Source organism: Pongo abelii, chromosome 17, assembly GCF_028885655.2.
Source record: "Pongo abelii isolate AG06213 chromosome 17, NHGRI_mPonAbe1-v2.0_pri, whole genome shotgun sequence".
NCBI lineage: Eukaryota > Metazoa > Chordata > Mammalia > Primates > Hominidae > Pongo > Pongo abelii.
Genome location: NC_072002.2, coordinates 21,607,882 through 21,633,041, shown reverse-complemented (window position 1 = coordinate 21,633,041; position 25,160 = coordinate 21,607,882). Strand labels below are relative to the sequence as shown.

Genomic DNA, 25,160 nt, shown 5'->3' with positions numbered 1-25,160 from the left:
CAAATGGGATCTAATTAACTAAAGAGCTTCTGCACAGCAAAAGAAACTACCGTCAGAGTGAACAGGCAACCTACAGAATGGGAGAAAATTTTTACAATCTACCCATCTGACAAAGGGCTAATATCTAGAATCTACAAAGAACTTAAACAAATTTACAAGAAAAAAACAAACAACCCCATCAACAAGTGGGCAAAGGATATGAACAGACACTTCTCAAAAGAAGACATTTATGCAGCCAACAGACACGTGAAAAAATGCTCATTATCACTGGTCATCAGAGAAATGCAAATCAAAACCACAATGAGATACCATCTCACACCAGTTAGAATGGCAATCATTAAAAAGTCAGGAAACAACAGGTGCTGGAGAGGATGTGGAGAAATAGGAATTCTTTCACACTGTTGGTGGGACTGTAAACTAGTTCAACCATTGTGGAAAACAGTGTGGTGATTCCTCAAGGATCTAGAACTAGAAATGCCATTTGACCCACCAATCCCATTACTGGGTATATACCCAAAGGATTATAAATCATGCTGCTATAAAGACACATGCACATGTATATTTATTGCGGCACTATTCGCAATAGCAAAGACTTGGAACCAACCCAAATGTCCAATGATGATAGAATGGATTAAGAAAATGTGGCACATATACACCATGGAATACCATGCAGCCATAAAAAAAAGATGAATTCATGTCCTTTGTAGGGACATGGATGAAGCTGGAAACCATCATTCTGAGCAAACTATCACAAGGACAGAAAACCAAACACCGCATGTTCTCACTCATAGGTGGGAATTGAACAATGAGAACACATGGACACAGGAAGGGGAACATCACACACCGGGGCCTGTTGTGGGGTGGGGAGAGGGGGGAGGGATAGCATTAGGAGATATACCTAATGTAAATAATGAGTTAACAGGTGCAGCACACCAACATGGCACATGTATACATACGTAACAAACCTGCATGTTGTGCACATGTACCCTAGAACTTAAAGTATAAAAAAAAAAAAAAAAAAGAATGCCTAAGGCAGCTTCCAAAGGCGTGTCAAGGAATGGAGTGGAAATGCGCTGTTTAAAGCCTCAGTTCAGTGTGAGTGTCTGCGGGCAATGAGCTTCAGGCACTCCTCAGCAGCACTTCATTCAGCCCAGGGGAGTGAGCCCTTTCCTGTGGAGGGAGGGAGGCCTGCGAGGTGTCTGGGGAGTCTAATCCAGTGGGCAGACTGCCTCTCTGCTTTTCCCCGCCTGAGAGAGCTGGCTCTGCTGCTGAGTGACCCCGCCTTACAAAGTCCTCCCACATCCAATAGTTCCCTTTTGCAAAACCTTAAAAATGTGGTGTATGATATAAATGTGTATGAAGTTTACACACAGCTAGTGAATTCGCTAGCATACAGCTAATGAATTTTTACATATGCATATACCCCTGCAACCACACTAGATGAAGACAGATCATTTCCCTCTCCCCCAAAGGCTTTCTTGCCTCTTCCCACCCTCTACCATCCTGAGTGACCATGGATCTAACTTCTATCATCATCAGTTAGCTTCTCCTGTTTTGGAACATCACACAAATAAAACCATATGTTACTATTCTTTTGAGCCTGAATTCTGTCACTCAAGTAAGTTTTTGTGGCATTTATCCATGTTGTGTATGCCAGCAGTTTCATGGGTTTAAAAAAAATTTATTTTATTTTAATTTCCGGGGTCCATGTGCAGGACGTGCAGGTTTGTTACATAGGTAAACGTGTGCCATGGTGGTTTGCTGCACCCATCAACCCATCACCTAGGTATTAAGCTCGGCATGCATTAGCTATTTAACCTGATGCTCTTCCCATCACCCCCACCCACTCTCCCCTGACAGGCCCCAGTGTGTGTGTTGTTCCCTTCCCTGTGTCCACGTGTTCTCATTGTTCAGCTCCCACGTATAAGTGAGAACATGAGGTGTTTGGTTTTCTGTTCCCGTGTTAGTTTGCTGAGGATAATGGCAAATTTACAAGAAAAAAATAAATATTCCAATTAAAAAGTGGGCAAAGGACACGAGCAGACACTTCTCAAAAGAAGACACACATGGCCAACAAACATATTTTAAAAAGCTCAATATCACTGCTCGTTAGTTTCACGGTTTTTAAACTACTCTGTACTCTGTAATCTTCCATTACACGGGTGTACCAAAATTTATTTATCTTTTATCCCCTGATGGACATTCGGGTTATTTCCAGTATTTTTCTCTTGCGTTTGAGCAAGCCAGCATGAAGCTCCTCGTGGGTGCCGTTTGCTGGACGTCTGCCCTCAGTCCTCTTGTGCCCTCCCAGGAGGAGAATTGCTGGGATGCAGGTTCTACTGACTCCTTGCCCTGGTGAATGTTTACAATTGTCACTGTTTCCAACCTCAGCCATTCTAGTGGGTGTGCTATTTCGTGAGTTCAGTGCAAACCGAGCGAGCACCTCTTCCCGTGCTTGTTGGCTACTTAAGTATCTTCTTCCGTAAGGGACCTTTTCAAGGAATTCACCCTTTTCTTATGGAGCACGTTCCGGTAAGGAAAGCCACATTGCTATGTTCTCTACAAACGACCCCTTTCCAGCGGGACAGGGAGATGCAGAGGCACACAATCCTGCCTTCGTCAGTGTTTGATGAAAAAGCAGAGCCTCTGAAAGCAGCCTGGGACCAGGGATTTATGATGGACCACTGTGGCTGGTGAGAAGCCGTAGGGGGCCATGGCCCTGGGACTGGCAGGCCCGCAGGCAGAGTGAGGACAAACCACACTCACGGGGACACCTGGAGCTCTTGAGGACAGAGCAGCCTGGGCTGTCTCACACTCCTTCAACCTCAGGGATGCTGGTGACCTGAGGACGAGGAGGGTGCCCTTCTCCGCAGGTGCCCTTCTCACACTCCTCACCCGGGACTGGGGATGCTTCGGGGGAGGCCCACTGGGGACAAGGGGACCTCAGGTAAAGGAGGTGTGAGGGCTTCACAGCACCTGGAACCCCACGAGATACTGCAGAGGGCGACTTGCCTTCCTCCTTCCAAATCTCACACAACTTTCTCTGCGGCCAACTGGACCTGGAACCTTGCAGGGAAGGAATTCTGGGAAGCATGGGACCCGCAGGGCTCAGCTGACACAGTATAAACTCACCAGAGCTTGTCCTTGCTTGTAAGGCAGTGAAAAGGACTGAAGGAAGCTAATATTTATTGAAAAGTAAATAAACATTTATTTATTTACCTTTTGGGCCAGGTACCTTGCTCAACACTTAACTCGCTGGCAATTTATACCCCAGTAGGGAGCTGACTGAACCATATGTCAGAGAGAAATGGAGAATTCAGAAGGGAGGCCTCAGAGGCCACCTCACACCAGCTGCCATCACTGCAGCCTCAGAGACCCAGAGCTCAGGGAAGACTCAGTCACCCTGGGATGCTCTGTGGGGTGCAGGGGACTTGGGGGCCGCCTTGGCAAAAGGACAGGTAGAGCTGTGGCTGTAAAGACTGAGACGCGGGAGGTGTGCACAGGGCTGGGGAACCTTTAGGTACTGTAATATTTGTAAGAGATCTGACAGTACATGTGTCACAGCTCAGGAAGCACTTCATCATTTTTCAGTGATGTAATGTGTAGATACCACACACAAATATGTCTGGATGGATCGTCTTTGAGGTCACACATTTCTTTCTTTCTTGCTGTGTTTTCCCTTTGTCTTCACTCCCCGGCCCCTAAGGAGAGAGCAGGTGCTGTGGCTTTTGCCCAAGGAGAGAGCCCTGCAGCCAGGCTGAGAGCAGAAGTTGCCCGCAGAACACTTCTCTTTCCATCCTGTGTGATTTTCAACCTGATCCCAAAGGAAGTGAATGAGGTTGGTGGGTCCCGGAGCAGTCGGGGCCACAGGATCCCAGGGAGGGGATGGGTATGCAGTTGGGGACATGGCCAGTGTCACATAAGACCCCATTAAGTAGTTAACTATTATCTCCAGTGTACAGATAGACGCTGAGGTGTGGCGATGCTGCGTGTTGGGGCGAAACGCGCAGAAGTCGTCAAGGCTCAGGGACAGAGCCGTTGCTCCGGGGCTGCTCGTCATAGATTCTGGTCCTGAGAACCTAGAGCGGGGCTCCCACTTCTCCAGGACCAGAATTACCCACATGAAGCTTCTCTTTCTCATTTCCTTCTATTTCTCATTTAAATTAAAGAGTACAAGGAATAGGATGAATCATTTTGGATAAATTTCATCTAAATGTTATGCATGAGATCCAAGAAACAAAACTGTGTTCTCAGATCCACATTCAACTTGAGGTCACTTGACCCTCAAATTCCCTTTTTCTCAACATTCGTTCATGTTTCCCTTTTCTATTTATGTCTCCTTAGATGACTGACTAGCAAACTTCTATGGACTAAGTATTGCCAGGGTATAATTGACATGAGACAGGCTGCAAGGATTGACAGTGAAAAATAATCTTTTTACCTCCCACTCTTGGAAACCAATTTCAGTTGATTTCCACCCAATTTTAGTAATATTTACCTCAATATTGTTTACTCATCTATCCCAATACTAAGGTACCATTCATTCCAAAAAACCCTTTGAATCCCTTGTGTCAGGCACTATTCTGTGTACTGGGGTCCAAGTTCTCCACCAATGGAGCAAAAGAAATCTCTGCTCTGCTGAGCTTCAGTCTGGGCCCTTGGAATGAGCGAATCGTCAGGATGAAGCCGATATAGAATCGTGTTGCATTTTACAGAGAACAAACATACATCTAAGTACCTTGAACTCTTCCATTGCTATAGGGAGAGTGTGTGTGTCTGGAAAGGTGTGGGAGGGAATAGCTGAAGTGGAAAACAAATACAGGGAAGACTGAGCAGAAAACACAGGGACAGGCCAGGTGCGGTGGCTCACGCCTGTAATCCCAGCACTTGGAGAGGCCGAGGCGGGCGGATCACGAGGTCAGGAGATCGAGACCATCCTGGCTAACACGGTCAAACCCCGTCTCTATTAAAAATACAAAAAATTAGTCAGGCGTGGTGGCGGGCACCTGTAGTCCCAGCTACTCTGGAGGCTGAGGCAGGAGAATGGCGTGAACCCGGGAGGCGGAGTTTGCAGTGAGCCGAGATCACGCCATTGCACTCCAGCCTGGGAGACAGAGCGAGACTCCGCCTCAAAAAAAAAAAAAAAAAAAAAAAAACACACAGGGACAGGTTCCGCCCATATTTTCTAGAAATAGAAATACAGAGCCACAGCAGTTTCTAGTTATAAGACAACAAGAAAGGGCAACGCGAGATTGAGATTCATCATAAATGGTAGAAATTGAGATTATGATTTTAAAATTCAGCCCTCAATTTAAGGGGGTTAAGTTAGACACGGAGAAATTATGTGCAAGTGAAATAGAAGGCATTGCTTTGTGGTTTCGGAAAAACTTTTCTTCTTCATTGTCCATGGGGCGTTTAGATAGAAAAAGTCATTTCTTTTTCTACCTAAAGAGGGCAAGAGCACAGTTTCTCCAACCCCAAAGCATGTGAGTTTTGCATTTGTGGACATTAAATATAAACTAAGTATATGCTTGTCAGATTAGGATAACCTGTGTGAAGCACTTATCAGCTTATTGCTCATTTAAAAAAGTTTACCCAGGCAGCCAGGTTCAAAGTTCCCCTGCTACAAGCTTCTCAATTAGACCAGGACCTGGGCATTCCCAGCTGGAGCGGGCTCATTGCCGGGCACAGGGCAGATACTGGCTGGTTTGTTGGCTAAGCTGAAGAACTGTCAGCACTGCTGTAGGTAGGTGGCAGTATGACATGCTGGTTCAGCTCCCAGCTTTCTATGCAGCTAGTTAGGGATGTAAAACCATCTCTTTGTGGTCTGAGGAGAAATTACTAAATCCTTCTAGCCTCAACTTCGTCATGTGTAAAATGGAGAAGTAATAGCTCCCAGTTATTGTGAGGACTCAATCAGACAATCCATGTAAAGCGCTTAGCACAGAAGCTCTCCATGAATGGTAGTTATTATTACATCACATATGAGCACTGATCAAAGGCTAGCGGCAATTACCACCATAGCTGAGAGCTGAGGGCTTAAGGGAAACTGAATTCAGCCAACATTTCACTAACTAAAAAGTCACTGACAAATTAGACAAAACGTAGGTTTCAAAAGATTCATTTTTCTGACATTATGGAAGTATGAGCTGGACAACTTTTTGGGGTGGGTGGGGACAGTTGAAAATGTTCACTCCTTTAATCAGCTGCATCTATCTTAAACCCAGCCTGAAACCCCTGCTTAGTGTAGTATTTTGATATATCTGCAGGGGGGTTAATTTTGGCAGAGGCGAGCTAATTTTGGTGACTGTAATAAAATTGGGTTAAAATGCCCATATGCTCTGGCAGTAACTAATCCACCATCAAACATGGTAGGGGTGGCTGGAGGCAATGCGTGTACTTCTGAACAAAATGGCATATTGTCTGCACTCAGGTGGAGGTCAAGTCCGAAATGGTCTTCACAAGAGGTGTAGGTCCTTCAAGGAGAAAGGGTCACAGCGCGAAGAATCCATCTGACCTTCTAGGCAGGAGCCATTTCCTTTAAAGAGGGCAGGACACTAAGGGGGCGACCAGGTGGGGTCCGGAGGCACCTCAAGCTCCTCAAGACTGCCCGAGCACTGATCCGTCCTACTAAGTGTCCTGCCGCCCGACTGCGCGTCTCTAGGCCGCTGCCCGAGGTCCCGCGGCCCGTGGTGCCCACGCAGCCCGCGAGGTACTCTGTGCTGGAACGCGCCCCCCGCCTCCCGAAACCGCCCCCGGCCCGCGGGCTGCGAGCCGGCTCCTCCGGGCGCCCCAGCCGCGGACTCTGCGCTCGGCTTGGAGTTCCCCGTGCGGCCGGCGGTGGGCGCGCGCCACGCGGGCCCGAGCCCTAGGCGGGAGTGCGGCCCCGGGTCCCGCGGCCTCGGCGCCCGCGCACCTCCCCCACTGCCCCCCACCCCGCCTCCGGGCCCGCCCCCCGCAGGGGTCGGCACGGCCTGTGAGCCGAGGACCCCTGAGCCCCCGCCACAGCGGCCCCGGTCCCCGCGGCCTGGCCGCGCACCGGGTCCCCACCGCGGAGTGGGGAGGAGGAGGAGAGACTGGAGGAGTTGGAGACAGACACAGCCGCGGCGCGCAGTCACGGCTGGAGACAGACGGCGGCGGCGGCGGCGGCGGCGGCGGCGGGAGGCGGGACACTCCCCCCCTCCGGCGACTGGAGGCGGGACACCTCCCCGGCGACCGCAGCGCCGCGTCCCCTCTCTCCCCGCGCTGAGGCTGCGGACCGGGCCCGGCGGGACTAGCAGGCGAGTGCGTTGGCCCTGCCCACTCCGCGCGCCGCCGCGGCCGGCCGGGGATCCCCTGCAAGCCGCGGAGCCGCCGCCGCCGCCGCCGCCAGACAGGCTGCGGGTGCCTGGGAAAGTGGAAGCGGGGCGGGGAGCGCGGGGGAGGCCCGGGGGTGAGGTCCTCAGCTCTTAAAGAACCCCGGCGCGCCGCGCTCCCCGCCGGCCCGCCGCGCGTCCCCTGCCGCGCCCCGCACCGCGCCCCTCCCCCTGGCCAGCAGGGCCGGTGGCCGCGGAGCCGCACTGCGGGCAGTCCCCGCCTCCGCTCCGGGGGGGCGGCCCAGGTGAGTGCGGACCCGAGGTGGCCGCAGTGGTCGCGGCTTCTGGCCCAAGTTCACCGCTGCGCTCCGGAGGGAGGGGTGGCCGAGGGGGGCGGGGGACTCGGGAACCGGACGCTTTGGGAACTGGACGTCCGTGAGCTTGCGCCGTCGGCTGGGGTCGGAGGGAGCAGCTGGGCGCCCAGCGCGCGAGGTCTGTGAGGCTTGGTCCGGGTGGGCTTGCCGGTGGGCACGGCGGGGGTCCGGCGCTGGCCCGCGGGCGGGGTTACGCCGGTGGAGGTACTTCGCCGACCCCCACCCCGTTTTCTGTTTCCTGGTGTCCTGGGGCGCGGGGTGTCCCGCGGTTGCAAGACTGAATTCTGCACCGCCCGGAGGCCAGGATGGGCGCGCGGGCGGCAGCCCCAACTGTCTCGGCGCCCCTAGGCCTCGGCGAGCCGTGGCGGGCGGAGACTGGAGGTCAGCGGGAAGCGGGAAGATCCTGCAGGACCTGACCGGGGAGTTTGCGGGAAGGAGGGGGCGGGCCAAGCCCCGCAGCCCCTCAGTCCCGCATCCTGCACCGCGCGCTCCCCGGCCCCGGCCCCTCGGGTCCGCTTCACCCGGCGTCCCCCCGGGTCCCCCCGCGCGCGTTGACGTCGGTCGCGGGACCGCCCGGAGCTCCCGGCATTGGCTGGGAAGTCGATTGTCTGGGGCGGCTGCTGTTGCACTTAGGCTGGGTCTCCGAGCCCCGGAGGAAGCAGGCGTGTGTTGAATTTCTCTCTGCCCCTTACCGTGGAATAAACAGGAAGCGACGAGCACCCAGCCCGGCCCGGCACTTGCCTTTGTGAAGGGGTCTGCCCTGCACAGCCTTTAGGAAGCTGGGACCCCTGCCCGGTGCGCCACCCCGGGTGGGCCTGGGGGCGCGCCCTGTGAGTACACCGGTGGAAGACAGTGGGTTCGGCTTAGGTTAAATCGCTATCGTGGCGGAGAGGGCATTTGCTTGTTTTTAAACTTTTTTTTTTTTTTTTTTTTTTTTTCGTTGGAAAAGGAGGAGGTTTCCCGATGAGGCAGAGGTTTTCAGGACGACAGGGACGCATGGTAGGTGGGCGGCACTTGGAAAAGGTGCATCCGAGAGCACAGCGTTCTTGGGTCACCTACCTGGAGGGACACCTCGTCGCCAGTCAGGGCAGCTAGAAGCTCTTTAAAGCAAGCAGGGCTCCTTAGCTCTGCCCGGGCACAGGAATGATTGCTGTGTGCCCATAGCCGCATGAACTAGCATAATTTTTGTTTTTCCCCCAAAATTTTTTAATTAGCTAGAATTGGATAATTTTGATTTGCTTCTTTTCTTTTCCTCTGTGTCTTAGTCTATTCCCTTCTCTTTTTCTCTTTTCTAATTATTTTGGCATCTTCTCATCCCTGGACCAGCGCTACTTTCTAAATGTTAATTACCATTGCAATACATATTTATTGAGGGCCTACTATGTGTTAGGCATTGTGGGATGTGAGGTAAGAGTAGCTGTATAGAATGTGGGTTCTGAGCGCTAGTAAGTTATTTGCAGTAGAGGTGGATAGAGATGGTGAGCAGCATTGACTCTCAAAAATAGGGTCCTGTGGCTGGTATGGAGGTTGGTGCCTTCTCGAAGGGCTAGTGCTGGGAAGCCTCCCTTTAAAAACGGCCCTTTCTGCCGGTTTGGCTAGCCAAGAATGGCATTCTCCTCTCTGTATCTCCCCTGGAGCTTCAGGACTGAGTATTGAATGACAGAGAAGGTTCTGCAAAGTCTGCACAGGGAGACTGCCATTGCATCAAGTCATGTCTGCATTCTGTATATGAGTATTGTCTTTTCTAGTCTTTAACTCGAGTGTATTGTCATCTGTAACTCTCCCTTTGTACTCTGCACAGTTCTTCTGGAATATAGTCTTTGTGTTCAGTCAAGGATCATAGTGTCAAATCTGAGTCATTACATAGACAAATGAGGACGTCTGAATATTACCCACGTATATTTATTGAATTATATTTGGTTTCCCATCAACCCTTGAAATGTTATTTGATGGACCTTTCTAAGCAGTGCTTTTTAAATCAGGGGGCTAACTTCCTTATGATCTTTGAAAGCTTAATTCTTTTTAAGAGCTTCATTTTGCTATTGACATTGAACACAGTGTTAGGAATTAGGGCTGGGAATGTAAATGCCAGTAAGGGATTTGCTGTAATGGAATTGTAGCTACCTTCCTCCCTTGTTTTAAAAGACCTCTCTAATTTCTTAACATTCTGTTGTTACCCTTGGAAGGGCTTGCCATTGTTGGCCATGGTCCTGGTTCGTGTAGGTTTGTATTTACATTGGAGAAGACTCTTCCCGGCAGGTTTTTAGGGCTGTCTCTTGAATCCTCTCACGGGCTTGGTTTGCAAGACCACAATCCTGCAGTGGAACGCAGCCAGTGCCAGCTGCTTATTAAGGGATTTTGTGCCAATTTGTTGGCACATTATTTGAGATTCCTCCACCCCACCCCACTCCCACTGGAGTATATACATACATAGACAAATATTTATTTTCCCCCAACTGCTGACAGTGTTCTAAGAATAGTTTTCTTGCCTGGCACGCGGAGAGCAAGGGCCCGTCTGCAGAGGTGTTTACAGTTTGGGACTGTGCTGTAGTCTTGGTTGACTTAGCAGCCTGGCAGACCAGCCTCATAGCTCCTGGGACGCTCTCTGTTTTTGCTCTGGGCTGCTGCAGGGGTAACCTCCCTGACTGATAGGGAAGCACAGTCAGAGGAGAGTGACTTTTGCTTCTTGTGGATGGTTTCTGGCAGGCAGTCCAGCAGAGATCCCTGAGCTCCTGACGTCTTTGCATGTAGCCAGCATAAAGTCTCCTTGTGGTGGGTGGGAGGTGACTGCTCTATGTCATCACGTAAAACCAAAGCCACCTTAGGGCTCCGGGCAGGAATTCTTGCAATTGTAGACTGCTCTGATCTTCTACGTCATCACGTAAAACCAAAGCCACCTCAGGGCCCTGGGCAGGAATTCTTGCAATTGTAGACTGCTCTGATCTTTCTGGTAGTCCTTGCCATGTTTCTTCTCATCTTTCTTTGGAATCTGGGCTTATCCAGTCTCTATGATGTGTCCTTCTTTCTGAGGACACATGTTAACATTTTCTGAGGAAAAATGTTATCCCTCAAGAAGTGGTAAAACATTGTAAAAGAAGAGCGTACCATATTAACCTGGAAAAATTTTTGGAAATAGTTAACAGAATGTATAGCAGCACATGGATATTAAATATGAATAGTGACAAAATTGCTATGTAGTCCAAAATTATTCTTTTCTTTCTTCCTTCCTCTCTGTCTCCTTCCCTCTCTCTCTCTGTTCCTTCCTTTTTTTAGGTCTCAGAAAAAAATCTCCTGGAAGCTATTATTTTCTGATGTCAAAGAGACTTTCTGCCTATATGAACTGTGTTAGTCTAGAATTACATCTTGACCTATATTATGGGTGTACATGGAAGGTGAATCTTAAGTTTCAAAATAGGAATGCAAAGGTTCTGCCTACTATTTGAAAATTTAGGCCACAAGACCTGCCACTTTTTAGGGAGATTTTTTTGGGGGCATTGTTTGCTTCATTGTTAGGCAAAGAAAGGACTGAAGCTAGTACCTGTACTATTAATTACTCTGAAAATATTGGGTTTGAATTTCCAGTTAATGTCATTTTTTTCCATCGCAGGAAGAATTGAAAACGATGTCTGTATTGTCACATATCCATGTGATTTAAGAATGGATTGCTTTTCTTTGAGTTCTCACTAAAAATGGTACTTTGGCCTTTTAAGCTGTTTTTGTGAAGACTTTTCTTTCCACCAAGCTTGTTTTCCAGATAGGTCTTGGAGATTACAAAGAACATAGATATAATTTCTCCCTTGATTGGCAGCTGCGAGCTTTCCCGGACAAAAATAATGCTGCACTGTGCCAAATGGTTGACTTTTCTAGAATAAAAACTCTAAAGGGTATGCAAAAAGTCCTCTGGTTAATATATTGGCATTCCCAGAACCCACTAACACTCCGGCAGCCTGCCAGACTCCACTTAACGAGGACACAGAATGTCTGGCTCAATCCCCATGAGCAGACGGGGGTGGGGTCTGGATGTCCACACCCTTTATTAATTTTTAATGACTGTACTTTTGTTTTGCAGATTTTCCTCTGTACCCCCTTCTCAACCATCTCCTACAACGTCACTCCCCCCATCCATTTATTTACTCATTTACTTGGCATCGGAAAAATGTCGAGCGGTTCAGGGTTAAGGATCCTGCTGAGGGATCATTTCTGTTTGCATGGGTTCTTTTGTTGTTGGTTTTTTTTCTTTATCTTCCTTTTTTTTTTTGGAAGAGGAAGAGAGAAAAGGAACAGAAAAGATGACAACTATTTTTTTTTTTTAAGGATGCTTTATTGTCTGCTGGAGAAAGAGAAGCATTTACGAAACTTTAAGTTTGTCAGACAGTTTATGTGACAGTGCAAGTTGGTGCTTGCCAAGCTCCAGACAGATTGTTAATGTTACATGACAGGGATAAATAAATTACCGCTGTCTGCAACACGCTTGCACTGCAAATGCACTCTGCAGCCGGCGGCCGGCTGGGCGCCGCTCATGGGCCTGGTGTGCATGCAGCTGCGCAGAGGGCCTCTGCCTGCCGCCTAGAATGCTGTGCCTCGGTTCGGAAATGAAAAGGGTGTGCCTTGCTTTTATTTTTGGCTCTACTGCAGGGCAGTAGAATCCAAGGACCAACTCTGTGTCCTTTATTTTGCTAGGCTGCTCCGCCTCCTCCCCTGCCCTGGCCCCAACTTTGGTCCATACTCCCGTTCTTCCTCCGAGCAGGGAAATCAGGCACCTAGCTTCTTCCCAGGAGACCTCAACTTTGTTCTTAGCTGCCCAGGGCCTAAAGTATCTCAAAGCCAAGTTTCAAGCTGTTTACAGTTGTGTTCTTTCTGCAGGTGCAGACACTGAGAACAAACTGTCTACGATAGATAAGGCTGTACTGGCCTGGGAGGGCCTGGGTGGCACTCCTTGGGCATAATGTACTTTCATCTGGGCAGTTTGGAAGCTCAGCTGGCAGAGTGACAGGTGTAATGAACTTAATGGTCTTGCCCTAGTTGTTTGCGGACACACAGCTCATGTTACAAAGCCACCTCATACCAGGGGCCCCTGCCAAATGATTTGCTCTTCTCTTTGTGGATGGGACTTGGGGACTGTACGACTGAGTGGCGTTAAGGTAGGGAAGGGGGTGGGTGTGAGTCACGTGTGTGTGCCCTCATCTGCTCTGTTCCTAAAAGGACCTAGAGAATCTCCTGAAAGTAGGCCTTGAGAGAAAGAGATCCTTCCCACTCACACTGGCTAGCCATCCTCCATGCCACGTATCGCGAGGACCCTCTGCAGATGTGCTTCGACTTCATGCCTCTGGGATTTGCAGAATGGCAGGCTTTCTGCCACACTGTATGGCTTCCTGGTACGCTGCTGGCCTGGCTGCTGGGATTCTTCAGAAGAGGGCTGGGCCGGCAATGCACAGCCAGGCATTGTTCTCGGAGTCTGTGGCCCCAGGGGCCAGCAACCTGTGCACAGAGCTGCAAGGGAATTTCCATTGGAAAGTCTCTCTGCTTCCGAAGGCAGCCGCTGGAGAGGCTGTAGGAGGCCAGGCTGCTTTCCGAAGGGCTCCCTGACCTCTAACCAGGGCACGTGGGCAGATAATAATAACAGCAGTTCCAAGTGCTTCTGTAGCCTCTCCTGTGTGCCAGGCTGTGTTCTGAGGGCTGCCATACACTGATTCACTAATCTAATCCTCACAGCAGCCCTGTGACATGGGTCCTCCTGCCATCCACATGTTACAGAGATGTCAAGACATTGCCCAGAGTCACCAACTTGTGAATAAAGGGTGGAGCAGCCTGGGCAGTATGGCTCCAGGTTCTGGGATCTGCCTCTGGAGCTAAATGAGGTGGGGCCTGGGTCAGGAATTCTTCATCTGGGACCACTTGCTGGCAGGGTGCCATTCTCTTCTTGTCCCCACACAGGTCCCACTGGGACTCTACCCAGCCAGCAAGTTCAGGATTTTGTCCTTCTTGCTTCCGTGCTGTGGCCCTCCCTCCCCAACTCGCTCCCCTGTTTTTAATCCTAATCTCTGCTTTCTGCCTGTTTTACCTGTGGCAAGAGCCTCAGTTTTGAGCACTGGACCATGGCAGCTTTGTCTCTGCCCACCTTATCCCTTGAGTTCCTTGAGAGAAAGACAAAGCAACAATCAGCAGGAGTGTTGGTATTGCCAGATATTTTTTCTGCACTGGTCCTTAAAACCACTTCCATCAGCCTCCCCGTGGCATCTCTGGGTGTAGCCTGGTGGAGTGTGACTGCCCGGTTCCTGGGAGCAGCTAACTGCCTGGGTCTGGGGGTGTGTGCTGGTAATGCCCCCATCAGCTGTCTCTTCACTCAGAGGGATCCAGTTCATCCCAGGACAAAGAGCAGTATAGTTTCTTTCTTTCTTCCCTTTTTTTTTGAGATGGAGTCTTGCTCTGTCGCCCAGGCTGTAGTTCAGTGGCACAATCTCGGCTCACTGCAAGCTCTGCCTCCCGGGTTCATGCCATTCTCCTGCCTCAGCCTCCCGAGTAGCTGGGATTACAGGCACATGCCACCACGCCCGGCTAACTTTTTTGTATTTTTAGTAGAGACGGGGTTTCACCGTGTTAGCCAGGATGATCTCGATCTCCTGACCTTGTGATCCGCCCGTCTTGGCCTCCCAAAGTGCTGGGATTACAGGCATGAGCCACTGCACCCGGCCTACAGTTTCTTTAAAAATGAAAGAAAGTTATCCCATCCTTAAGAGTCTCTGTGTTTTTTTTTTTTTTTTTTTCTTAGATAGAGTCTCCCTTTATTACTCAGGCTGGAGTGCAGTGGCGTGATCCATCTCAGCTCACTGCAACCTCCGTCCCAGGTTCAAGCAATTCTTGTGCCTCATCCTCCTAAATCGAGTAGCTGGGATTACAGGGATGCACCACTACACCTAGCTGTTTTTTGTATTTTTAGTAGAGACGGGGTTTCGTCATGTTGGCCAGGCTGGTTTCTCACTCCTCACCTCAAGTGATCCGCCCGCTTCAGCCTCCCAAAGTGCTGGATTACAGGTGTGAGCCACTGCGCCAGGCCAAGAGTCTCTGTTTTGCTTCATGAGGTATAGGTAAATGAATCATGCATATTGATGTGTACGTCCTATGAAATGTTGTCCACCTTGGACAAGCTAAATCTTTGAGATTGTGGGACCTAAAGGGAGTACCCAAGAGATGCACATATCATGGGCCTCGCAGGACAGTCAGCTCTTTGCAGACTGGTCCACAGTATCAGGCAGGAAAGGGTGTCCCTCACAGCCACCCCCAGCAGCTGGGATGGATGCTGACCCCTATGTAGATACTACTGGGTGTCCCACATGTTGCAGGGCATTTCTGAGCCTTTGTGGCATTTGATCTGCAGGCTAGCCTGGCATGGGGCCGGTTAAGTTACGGTTGAGGAGGTGAAGACCTCTAGAGAGACTGTCCTGGTCTGGGCCCTGTCCACTCTGTCAACAGCTCTCAGTAGCCACGCATTGTCATGACCCAAGGGTGCAAGGCCTGTCTTGGGGTAGCTGCTCCTAGAAGCATCTGTGGGACAAATAACGTTTTCTTTTCCTGATTACATGTGTACTGAAGAGAATTAGGAAATACGGAAAGAAGGAAGAAAATAAACATCACTGAAATTATCTATGATCTCACTGCTAGAGATGATTAGTAGGTTAGTAGATTCCAGGTTTATTGATTAATTATAAAGTCATTTGTGTACTTTTTAAGAAGCTTAGCATTCTTTCATGAATATTTCTCATGTGATTTAAATATTCTCCAAAAATCCCACTTCTAGATTGTATAATATTCTATTCTATGGTTATATTGTTATTTTTTAAAAACCAGTTTTAGGACATTGAGGCTGTTATTGGTTTTCTCTGTTATAAATATGATTGCATTGAACATCTTTAAACTTTTTTTTAGAAATTCATTGCATAACTTGATAATTTAAAAAAATGGAGATGGGGTCTTGCTCTGTTGTCTAGGCTGGAGTGCAGTGGTGTGATCTTGGTTCATTGCAACCGCCGTTTTCCAGGCTTGTGGCATCCTCTCCCCTCAGCCTCCTAAGTATCTGGGACTACAGATGCTGCCACGCCTTGCTTTTTTTTTTTTTTTTTTTTTTTGTAGAGACCGGGTTTTGCCATGTTACCCAGGCTGGTCTCAAATTCCTGGGCTGAAGCAATCTTCCCGCCTTGGCCTCCCAGGGTGCTAGGATTACAGGCGTGAGCCACTGTGCTTGGCCTGAACATTTTTTAAAATATGATTTGGGTAGATTCTTCAAAGGGAAATTGGGGGGTATAAGACTTTTAAGGGTCTTCCGAAAATATTGCCAGATGGGGCTTTTGGAATGGAAGAGGCAACTTACATTCCCACAGAGAAGAGAGTGACTGCACCCTTGTCAATGCCGAATATTATTTAAAAAACCTTTGCAAATTTGGCAGTAAACGATATGGGCACATGATGTTTAAATTTTCTTTCCTATCTTTTTATTTTGAAAATCTGACTTTGTGTCATCTGGATCATTGATGAAAGGAGTTTTGCTGTTTGCTAGAATTTTGTTAGGGCCAAACATCATAATGTCAGTGGATGATCACAGTAGGTGGGGTAAGACCTTTGTGCTTTTTAAAATTTGAATAAAATAAAATAAAATAAAATAGAATTAAATTCTACTCAGGTAGGTTCAGGGCAATAAACATTCTAATAACATGTCTTTTAAACAAATTATAGGATATGATGGGCATAGACTGCTTTTGGTCTTCCCCCAGCCTCCTCATCCTCCCTCTTTAGGGGTAGCCTTGAACTTGCAATGGAGAATGAGGGCCAGGAGAGGGGGTGGAGTCAGCACCTGGCTGTCTGGATAGCCCCACCATACCTTGTTCAGTCGCTTCTCTTCATTTCAAATGACCCCTATTGGACCTCACACTCTTTGCTAGTCTTTCCCCTAAGGACGCAGACAGAAAATTCATGATGGGCAGACAGAAAATTCATGATCCTCCATACTCCATGCTTGTGTCGTCTGTGGAGGACCTCCACATCCTCTGCAAATGTGCTAAACTTTTCTGCTTTCCTCCAAGGCATCAGCCCTTCCAGAGTTGCAGCAACTATGAACAGTGCCTGACCTCTGAAGCTGTTGCTCCTAAAGCTTGAGAGAGATGAAAAAATCACTTTACTAGGTGGTGATGAACTAATTAAAGACAGTCTTTCATTGAGGGGTTGGAAGCAGCTGGAATGGAGGGTGCTTACCGTGCTGGAGGGAGCAAGATGGCACCACTTTCTCTAGGGCTGGTCATGATCAGTGTGGTTTTGTTCACAGGCACCTGAGCGCATCAGGTGGGGAGACCCTCATGTACTATGCAAGGTGCTCACCTGCTCTTTGGTGTGTGCTGGGGGTGCACCTCCATGGGTGTTGCCTGGTTGACAGTGAGTGGGCCCCACAGGACCTGGTGGGCCCATGTATTAGTCCGTTCTCATGCTGCTATGAAGAAATACCCAAGACTGGGTAATTCATAAAGGAAAGAGATTTAATTGACTCACAGTTCCACGTGGCTGGGGAGGTCTTGGGACACTTACAGTCATGGCGAAAGTGGAAGCAAACATGTCCTACTTCACTTGGCAGCAGGAGAGTGAAGTGCAGAGTGAAGGAAGGAAAAGCCCCTTATAAAACCATCAGATCTCATGAGAACTCACTATCATGAGAACAGCACGGGGGAACCACTCTCCTGATCTATTCCCTTCCCATGAGCTCCCTCCCCCAACACATGGGGATTACAATTTGGATTACAATTCAAGGTGAGATTTGAGTGGGGACACAGAGCCTGAACATATCAGCACAGTTCTGTGTTCTGTACCAAAGCTTTCAAGGAGGTGCCTAGGTGTGTGAGCCTGGGTACTGCAGGTGCAGACGGCACTGGCGATGCCGTGCCCCATCTCCCTGGGTTGAGACTGCAGACTGGGTCGTCCTCAGCTGTGCCTGGCCTGCCATCAGCACCACACTCTGTCCCAGGTGCACACCTGCCCTCACCTGTGGCAGTGCCGAGGCCTTGGAGATGGATTCCAAAAGGCTGGAGATGGGATGAGGCCTGCAGAGTGGAGATGGAGTGTGCTGAAGGCTGCTAATGGGGTGGCAGTCCTCCAGTGGTCTGGCCAGTGGGGTCCCTCGGTGTCTTTTGGGGAGCACGCATCTGCCACAGTCTTTGGCGGTTCTCCATTTTCCTCAGTGAGCTGGTGGCTCTGATGTCACTGTGAGGATGCTTGCCATTGACCCAGAGGGCTTTGGGTGCCTGACAAATCCACCTTGTGTTTGTTACTGGCTGAGGCGTGCAGAGCTGACCGATTTCTGTCTGATTTGACCTTGCTGTTTGGCTTGCTCCTGCAACACAGTCCCTGCTTTCCTAGTGGGGACGGGGGCCTTCTGGACACAATGTGTGCAGGACTCAAGGAAATGTTGGCAGTTGGTTGGCTTGGTTGAACATTTGTTTTTCTGCTACTTTGGCTATGAAGATAAATCTTGAACCCTAGGCCAGGCACAAGGCTGGAGTTTGAGACCAGCTTGGGCAGCATAGTAAGACCCTATCTCTACAAAAAAGTGTTAAAAAATTGTGCCCCTAAAACGCTTAGCTTTCCTCCTATTGGGTTTGAATATGACATTCAAAATTGTTTACTTCTAAACTAGAGGTCCTGGGATTTTGCATTTTTTCATCTGAAGAGTAGTGTAAAAATAATAAATAAATGTTGTGTATGTACAGTTACAACTAGCTATATGTAGTAAATTTAGTCCAAAAAAATCATGACATTTGTTTTCTGATAAAGTTGAACTTGGAATGAAGCGGAGCAGTTGTTATCTGATGGACTCTTGGTGCATTACCCTCTAATGTGAATCCTCATCCTTTGGTTGCTGTAACATTGTTTGTATGTTGGAGTTTTATAGCCGGGGCACATTTATGTGTCTGAGGGAATGGCTTCTGTTCTGCCATCTGCATGGAGGAAGCTGTCCCCGTTGGACCCACCGAGGAGGCAGCGTCCAGGCTGCAGCGCCAGCCTGTGTGTCAGCTGCTACGGGGTGACTGCATCATCCGCGGTGTGCTTGGGACGATTCGGGTAAACGTGCTGCCTCCTGGCCTCCTGAGGGCTTGCCATGGGCAATTGCTCAGTCATCCTTCTAGTTGTCCCTCCTGGGCCCCTGTGCTGCTGGTCCCCTTGGAGGCTGTGCAACCTGGGGAAGGTCACTGACTCTCTAGGTCTCAGTTCACCTTCTCTGAAATAGCTGTTTGTCCACCTTGTAGGTTTTTGAGAGGATTAGATAAGATCATATGTATGCAGATCAGGTGGGACAGGCCAGCTACCACAGCGAATGCTCAGTAAAAGGCAGCTCGTGAGCCGAGTGTGTACTCGTGAGACATCTGCCCGGCACTGGCACAGTCAGAGACCCAGTTCCCGCCTTTTGGAGACATAGAGACCAAGGAGAAGAAGGAATATGTGTGGTGGAAGCAATTAGCAAGTGAGAGTGGTTTTACAATCACGTCTTGAACTAAGCAGTTTTTCAAGAAAGGCTTTAGATGTGGAGGAGAGTGAGGCCCCCAGGCCCAGAGGTGGTGGCTCTGACGCCTCCTTCGCTCCCTCCCTTCCCTCTCCTTCTACTCTTTCCTCCTCTGTGCATTTTTATGGAGCACTCAGGACGTCCATGCACTAGGCATAGATAAAGACATGGCTTTGTCCCCAAACTGGTGGAAGACGGGTGTGCCCACGGTTGCCACACAGGGCTAACGACTGCACCAGGGAGACAGAGGAAGATGTGAGTAGACCTGCTGTCTCCTGGCTTCCTGAGGGCTCAATGTACTTTGGTCAATCAAGGGAGACTTCATGGAGGAGGCCAAATGCTGTTGTCTGAATGTTTGTGTGTCCCCGAAACTCCTCAATTGAAACATAACTCCACTGTGATAGTATTGATAGTATTGAGCAATGGGGCTTCTAGGAGGGGATTAGGTCAAGAGGCTCCTCCCTCATGTGTGGGATTAGTGCCTTTATAACAGAGGCTGGAGGAGCTTGTTCACCCCTTCCACCACTCGAGGACTCACAGAAGGTGCCATCTATGAAGAATGGGCCCTCACCACACACCAGATCTGCCAGCACCTTGATCTTGGACGTCTCATCCACCAGAACTAGGAGCAACACAGTTTTGCTGTTTCTAAATGACCCCATTGAAGGTATTTCGTTATAGCAGCACGGCTGGACTGAGACATAGACCTCGGGCTGAGACTTAGCGAAAGAACAGATTTTTTTTTAAGGTGAACAAATGGGGAAAGAGTATTCTAGGTCAGTGGGTTGCAGTGAGAAAATATTAGAACGCATATACTTATTTTTACTTCATCATTTCAAACTTTGTATATTATGTGTACAATGTACTATTACCATAGTATATGTATATAATTTATAATTTATAAATAAATATACATGACCTGTGTGCTTAGACATTTTTGCTTGTAGGAGTATATGCTTCAGAAAATTGGGGGCCCACAGGCGGGCAGTGGGAACATGTGTTAAGACGGGGAGGGCAGGGCAGGCCATGCATGGCTGCAGGTGGGGGAAGAGGTGGGAGGGTGTCCGCAAGTGTCATGGGTAGATGCTACTGCTTACAGTGCCTGAAATTTCAAACTCAAACTCTAAATTCCTTTTGTAGCTTTTAGTTGTTGTGAACTTAAAATCCGCAGACCACATCTTGCTCCTTTGCTGCCCTGACTCTCCTAGGCCCCTCTTTCTGAACCCTTGAGGGCAAATCCTGGCACAAGTCGGGGAGGGATTGGATACACCAGTTTGGTGATCAGAAATGTTGATAGGACTGCTTTATTTGTGTGGAGAAATCTTCCTTAGGAGGATGAGATTATTTATTCATGCTTGGAGCAGGGCACCCTTCTAGGGCCCACATGCATTTATAAGAATGGAGACTTGTAATCTGGTGAAGCTCATTCCGGATGTCCAGGGTGCTGCGGGGCTGCAGGGATGAGTGAAGGTTCTTTCCCTGCCTGCATGGAATGCGCACCACGGGCAGCATCGTCTTCAAGTTCAGAGGCGTATAGATGTCTATGGGTGAGGCAAAAGGCAGGTGTTATGGGAGGAAGCGGGAGGGAGAAGGGCAAGAGGGGTCTGGACAGGTTTTGCTTGAGAAGAAATGGCAGTGGACACATGGCTCGTCTGAAAGGTGGGTGTACACAGAAAGGCCAGAGGCTTGTGGGAGCAGGAGTGAGCCCAGGGGCGGGGTGTTGCTCTTGGTGAGCATGTCGGGTGGCCCTTGCCCTTTGGGTCACCATTCCTCCTGATTGCGGCCCTGCCCGAGGTCGTGTGAGTCTGGTTCTGGTGTGGAGCGTTTCTTCCCATCTTTGTCGAAAACCAAATCAACCAGCCACGAATGGTAAAGAAAAACAAGCCCGTTAGAACACATACCTTGATTTCATATCGAATTGTTTGCAGTGGGGAGCTCTGTCTCGACCACAGTGCTTTAATAGTTGATATTTGTTTACATTTCACAAAATGCTTACATTTCGTACTCCATGCAGTTCACGACAGGAAGCCAGGTTTATCACTTTCGCATGGGAATAATAATGCCTTCTATTTGCAAAACGTGTGACTATTTAAAGCTTTTCACAGGCAACATCTAATTTCATGTTCCTTGGCTTTAAGGAACAAATAATTAATGAAATGTACATAGAAGTATAATTAATGGATTTGTTTCTTCTTCTCTAATGTGGCTATTAGCTGAATGAGGAATTCAGGCCAGTGTTTGTTATTTTAATGTGTGAAACGTAATTGGAATGTGATGCCCAATGGTTGTCCAAGCCACATGGTGGGCTGTTTTCTGAAGGTCACTGGTCCCAGGGATGGCAGCTTGGTGGCTGGGCAGGCACCCACCTAGTCGATGTCATTTTGGGAGGTTGAGGGTATAGCACTAAAAACTGAATTTGAAGATACACATAGTTACATCAAGGGGACTGAGCGGGGGGCACCCTGTGAAGCTCTCTCCTGATGGGCCATGCAGGATGGAGTGTGGCCCGAGTACGGTGCAGGCTGGGGCCACCGCAGGGGCCTGCTCTCATCTCCTCCATGTTAGAGGAGCGTCTTCTGGGTGCTCTTGTGGGACTTAGGAGTATGTCCTAGGTCCTGAGCAGTGCAGAGACTCGGCCTGGTGCCAGTGGTGGGGTGGATCCGCCAGTGTGGCCCCTCTCCTGTCTGTCCCACTCGCCTCCCGCCTCTGTCTGTAGCCTGTGCCCCTTTTTTGCCTGGCATGGTTTGAGATTCTGTCCTGGTACAGTTTGTTTGGCTGTGGATGCAAGTTCACTTCAGTTCTGTTTCTCCCCTTTCGACAAAATCACCTTCCTTCCCCGCCTGGCCTTGTCCGGTGGCTCCTGCTGCCCCGTGCTGTGCTTCTCAAGCCTCTGTGTCACCTCTTGCTGCCGCATCCCTTCCCCAGCTCAGCTATTCACTGTTGTCTGCAGCTCTGACTCTTCCGCTCTGGCTGCCAAGTCTCCTGATCCCCTGCTTGCGTTCCAAGTGGAAGCCGTGTGCGCCGTTCACACTGGCTTCGCAGCTTCCCGCTCTCTCCTCCACAGCCCAGGAAGGCTTCCCGCTCTCTCCTCCACAGCCCAGGAAGTGCCACCTCCAGCCATGCTCCCTGGAAGCTGTGTGTGGGAGAGGCGCGTGCCAGCTGTGATGCTCGTCCGAACTCAGCTCTGGACCCGAAGCTGGCAGCAGGGACAGAAGGCTGCCACGTCTGCTGGCTCTCCCTGGTGTGGTCCTCCTGGTTCCCTGAAGGGAACAGGAGCCAGTGTCCTCATGACCAAGGCTTCAGCTCATTGTTCAAATGATTAGGTGGCAGGTGAGGCGCTTTCTGATCTCCCCTGGTAATTAGTTGTGTGATCAATGAGGACTGTAGACGATGGTAGAGGATCTGCTTGTCGCCACACACAGTGCGTTAGGGACAGAGCTTGCTACCAGTGGCTCCACCTCTTTGCAGGCACCTGCCCTGAAGGACATGAGCGAGTGAGGTGCTCTTGGGTCTGCTTAGACACGGGTCACTGGCTGCTAAGAAGGCAAATGCCATGCCGTTCAGATATATTCTCTGCTACTGGATGGTGTAGTGCTGCTGTGATGTAGCAAATGCATTGGCTTGTTGACTGTTAAGAGGTGGTAAGACATCAAGGGACCCTCTGGCTTGCTTTTGGGTTGGCAGGGTTGGTAGAGGGGCCCACTGCTCAGAGCCCAGTAAGGGGCGGGACAGCTGTGTTTGGAAGTGGGCCAAGGAAGCCGGCACCCTCTTATTGGAAATATTCTCCATCCTGTGACCTGTTTGTCACTGTCTCTGGTGCTCCTGTGACCTGTTTGTCACTGTCTCTGGTGCTGTTTTATGGAAACCTTCTCTAAGCAAAGATGTCTTTGAGTATTTGTTCCCCTTCCCTCCCTGGGTGATGTAGCCTGCCGGTAAGGTGTGGCCAGAACTTGCCGGTAAGGTGTGGCCAGCTTCAGAGCCCGGAGGAACGGAGTCTCTCCCTCAGCTGTCAGTGGAGAGAGGTTTCTGAGTCTGGAACCTTATACTTACAGCTGGAGAGCTTAGAGACAGAGTTGTGTCGCAACTGTTGAGACTGATTGTGTATTTCCATAGAGGACCTCGGCCTGGAACTTCAAACCCTAGGCTCCTACACCTACCTGCCTACCGGGCATCTCTACTCATAGGTACCTCCAAGCCAGCATGTCTAAAACTGAACTCTTACTCCCCCACCTGCTCCTCCCTGCCCCTCAGCCCCCCAGCCCTGTCACTCCCTCACTGTCCCATTCCAGTCACCAGCATCCTTGTCTGCCCGGTGATTCAGGCCACACATCTCAGACACTTCTTTCATCACCTTTTCCCATAGCCCAGTGCATGTGTGAAACCTGTTTTTTCTGCCTCCAGCGTTCATCCTAATATGATCACTTTTCACTGTCACCACCAGCAGTGCTCGTGTGTCCTCTCTCCCTGGGTTTCTGCAGGGCCTCTGACCGGGTGCCGTCCTCCCCACCTGCGATGGTCTGGTCTGGATGCAGCAGCCAGTGACCCTTGTGATCCCTGATGGCATGCCCTGTGCCCCTCGGGCCTCCCTCCTGCTGAGGCTCCTCACCCACGCACCCCTTCGCCCCACAGGCCTCTGCGGTTGCTCTACCCAAAACTCTCCCTGGGTGCGCACGTTAGTCCCCTGGCTTTGCCCTAGGAGGCCTTCCCTGGCTCATGTGTCTCCTGCACGGGGCCTGGTCATTGTGAGCTCCAGGAGGGCAGACAATCGTCTTCTTGTCCCTGTCCTGGCCCTGCATCGGGCCGCCAGGACTGTTTGTTGAATAAACAGATGGACTTGTGAGCAGGCACCCTGGCCAGGGGAGGACGGTGGGCAGGTCCACAGACTCGTAGGCCTGGATGGGACTCTGGAATCCTCCCTTCTGCCAACTTCTGGGTGGGCGCCAGGTGTGGGTGCAAGGCTGTCTCACCTGAGCCTCCGTGGGTCGGGAGAGGCCTCAATGCAAACAGAAAGTCCTGCAGAGAGGCTGAAGTATGAGCAGCAGTGAGAGAGATGAGCCGGGGAGGCTGAGCTCCTTCCGTGAGCCCCGCCCCTCCCCGCCCCATGGACTGCTGCTCACCTACATTACATTCTTATTTTACTGTTTTCCTCTAAGTAAACTACCTACCAGAAACCAGGAGGAGCAATTGTTTTTCAGACCAACTTTTGCCCTTGCCTTCTCTCCTCCCAAATTTAACTTGCTGGCTAAATACATTTTGGATAAATTATTTATTTGCTTAGAAACCAATTTATCAAGCTGTAAAAAAATCATCAGATTAGGTCGGCACGGTGGCTTATGCCTGTAATCCTAGCACTTTGGGAGGCCAAGGTGAGTGGATCACCTGAGGTTGGGAGTTCGAGACCAGCCTGACCAACATGGAGAAACCCGGTCTCTACTAAAAATACAAAAAATTAGCCAAGTGTGGTGGCATGCGCCTGTAATCCCAGCTACTTGGGAGGCTGAGGCAGGAGAATTGCTTAAACCCGAGAGGTGGAGGTTTCAGTGAGCTGAGATTGCACCATTGCACTCCAGCCTGGGCAACAAGAGCAAAACTCCATCTCAAAAAAAAAAAAAAACAAAACCGTCAGATTATTAAAGTTTATTAAAGTCATCATATGTGGATGCTTTCTCTTTAGACAAGATGTCTCTATCATAACCTTGATTCTCCTAAGCTGTTTTCCTCTGTTCTTGGGATCAGGAAAAGTTCAAAGTAGAGAAAATTATGGTCTGTGAATCTTTTTTCCATCTTTTCAAAGAAGACTAAATGTTCGACAGCTACCTGGAAGTCTGACTCACCCTCCAGGCATCTGACTGTGCTTTTATTCTGGTATTAGTTTTGTTGCCTTGGATTTAAAATCCACAAGGATTGTGAAAACCAAGTGCAGAAGAAGGAGAAAAACCTGAAAACCGCCCCCAC

General features: G+C 49.7%; 1 protein-coding gene across 3 annotated transcripts in view; it reads left to right on the top strand.

Moving 5' to 3' along the window:
* The first annotated feature begins 7,477 nt into the window (after positions 1-7,477).
* LDLRAD4 (low density lipoprotein receptor class A domain containing 4) overlaps positions 7,478-25,160 on the top strand; it is a 430,850-nt gene continuing 413,167 nt past the window's right edge. Inside the window, exon 1 of one of the 3 annotated variants that reach the window (XM_024235957.3) lies at positions 7,478-7,600. The gene's annotated coding sequence lies outside the window, so the exon portion shown is untranslated. Of the gene's footprint in view, positions 7,601-7,723; positions 7,788-25,160 lie in introns of those variants that run through there. The other 2 variants (XM_054537609.2, XM_054537608.2) reach the window with 2 other exon arrangements.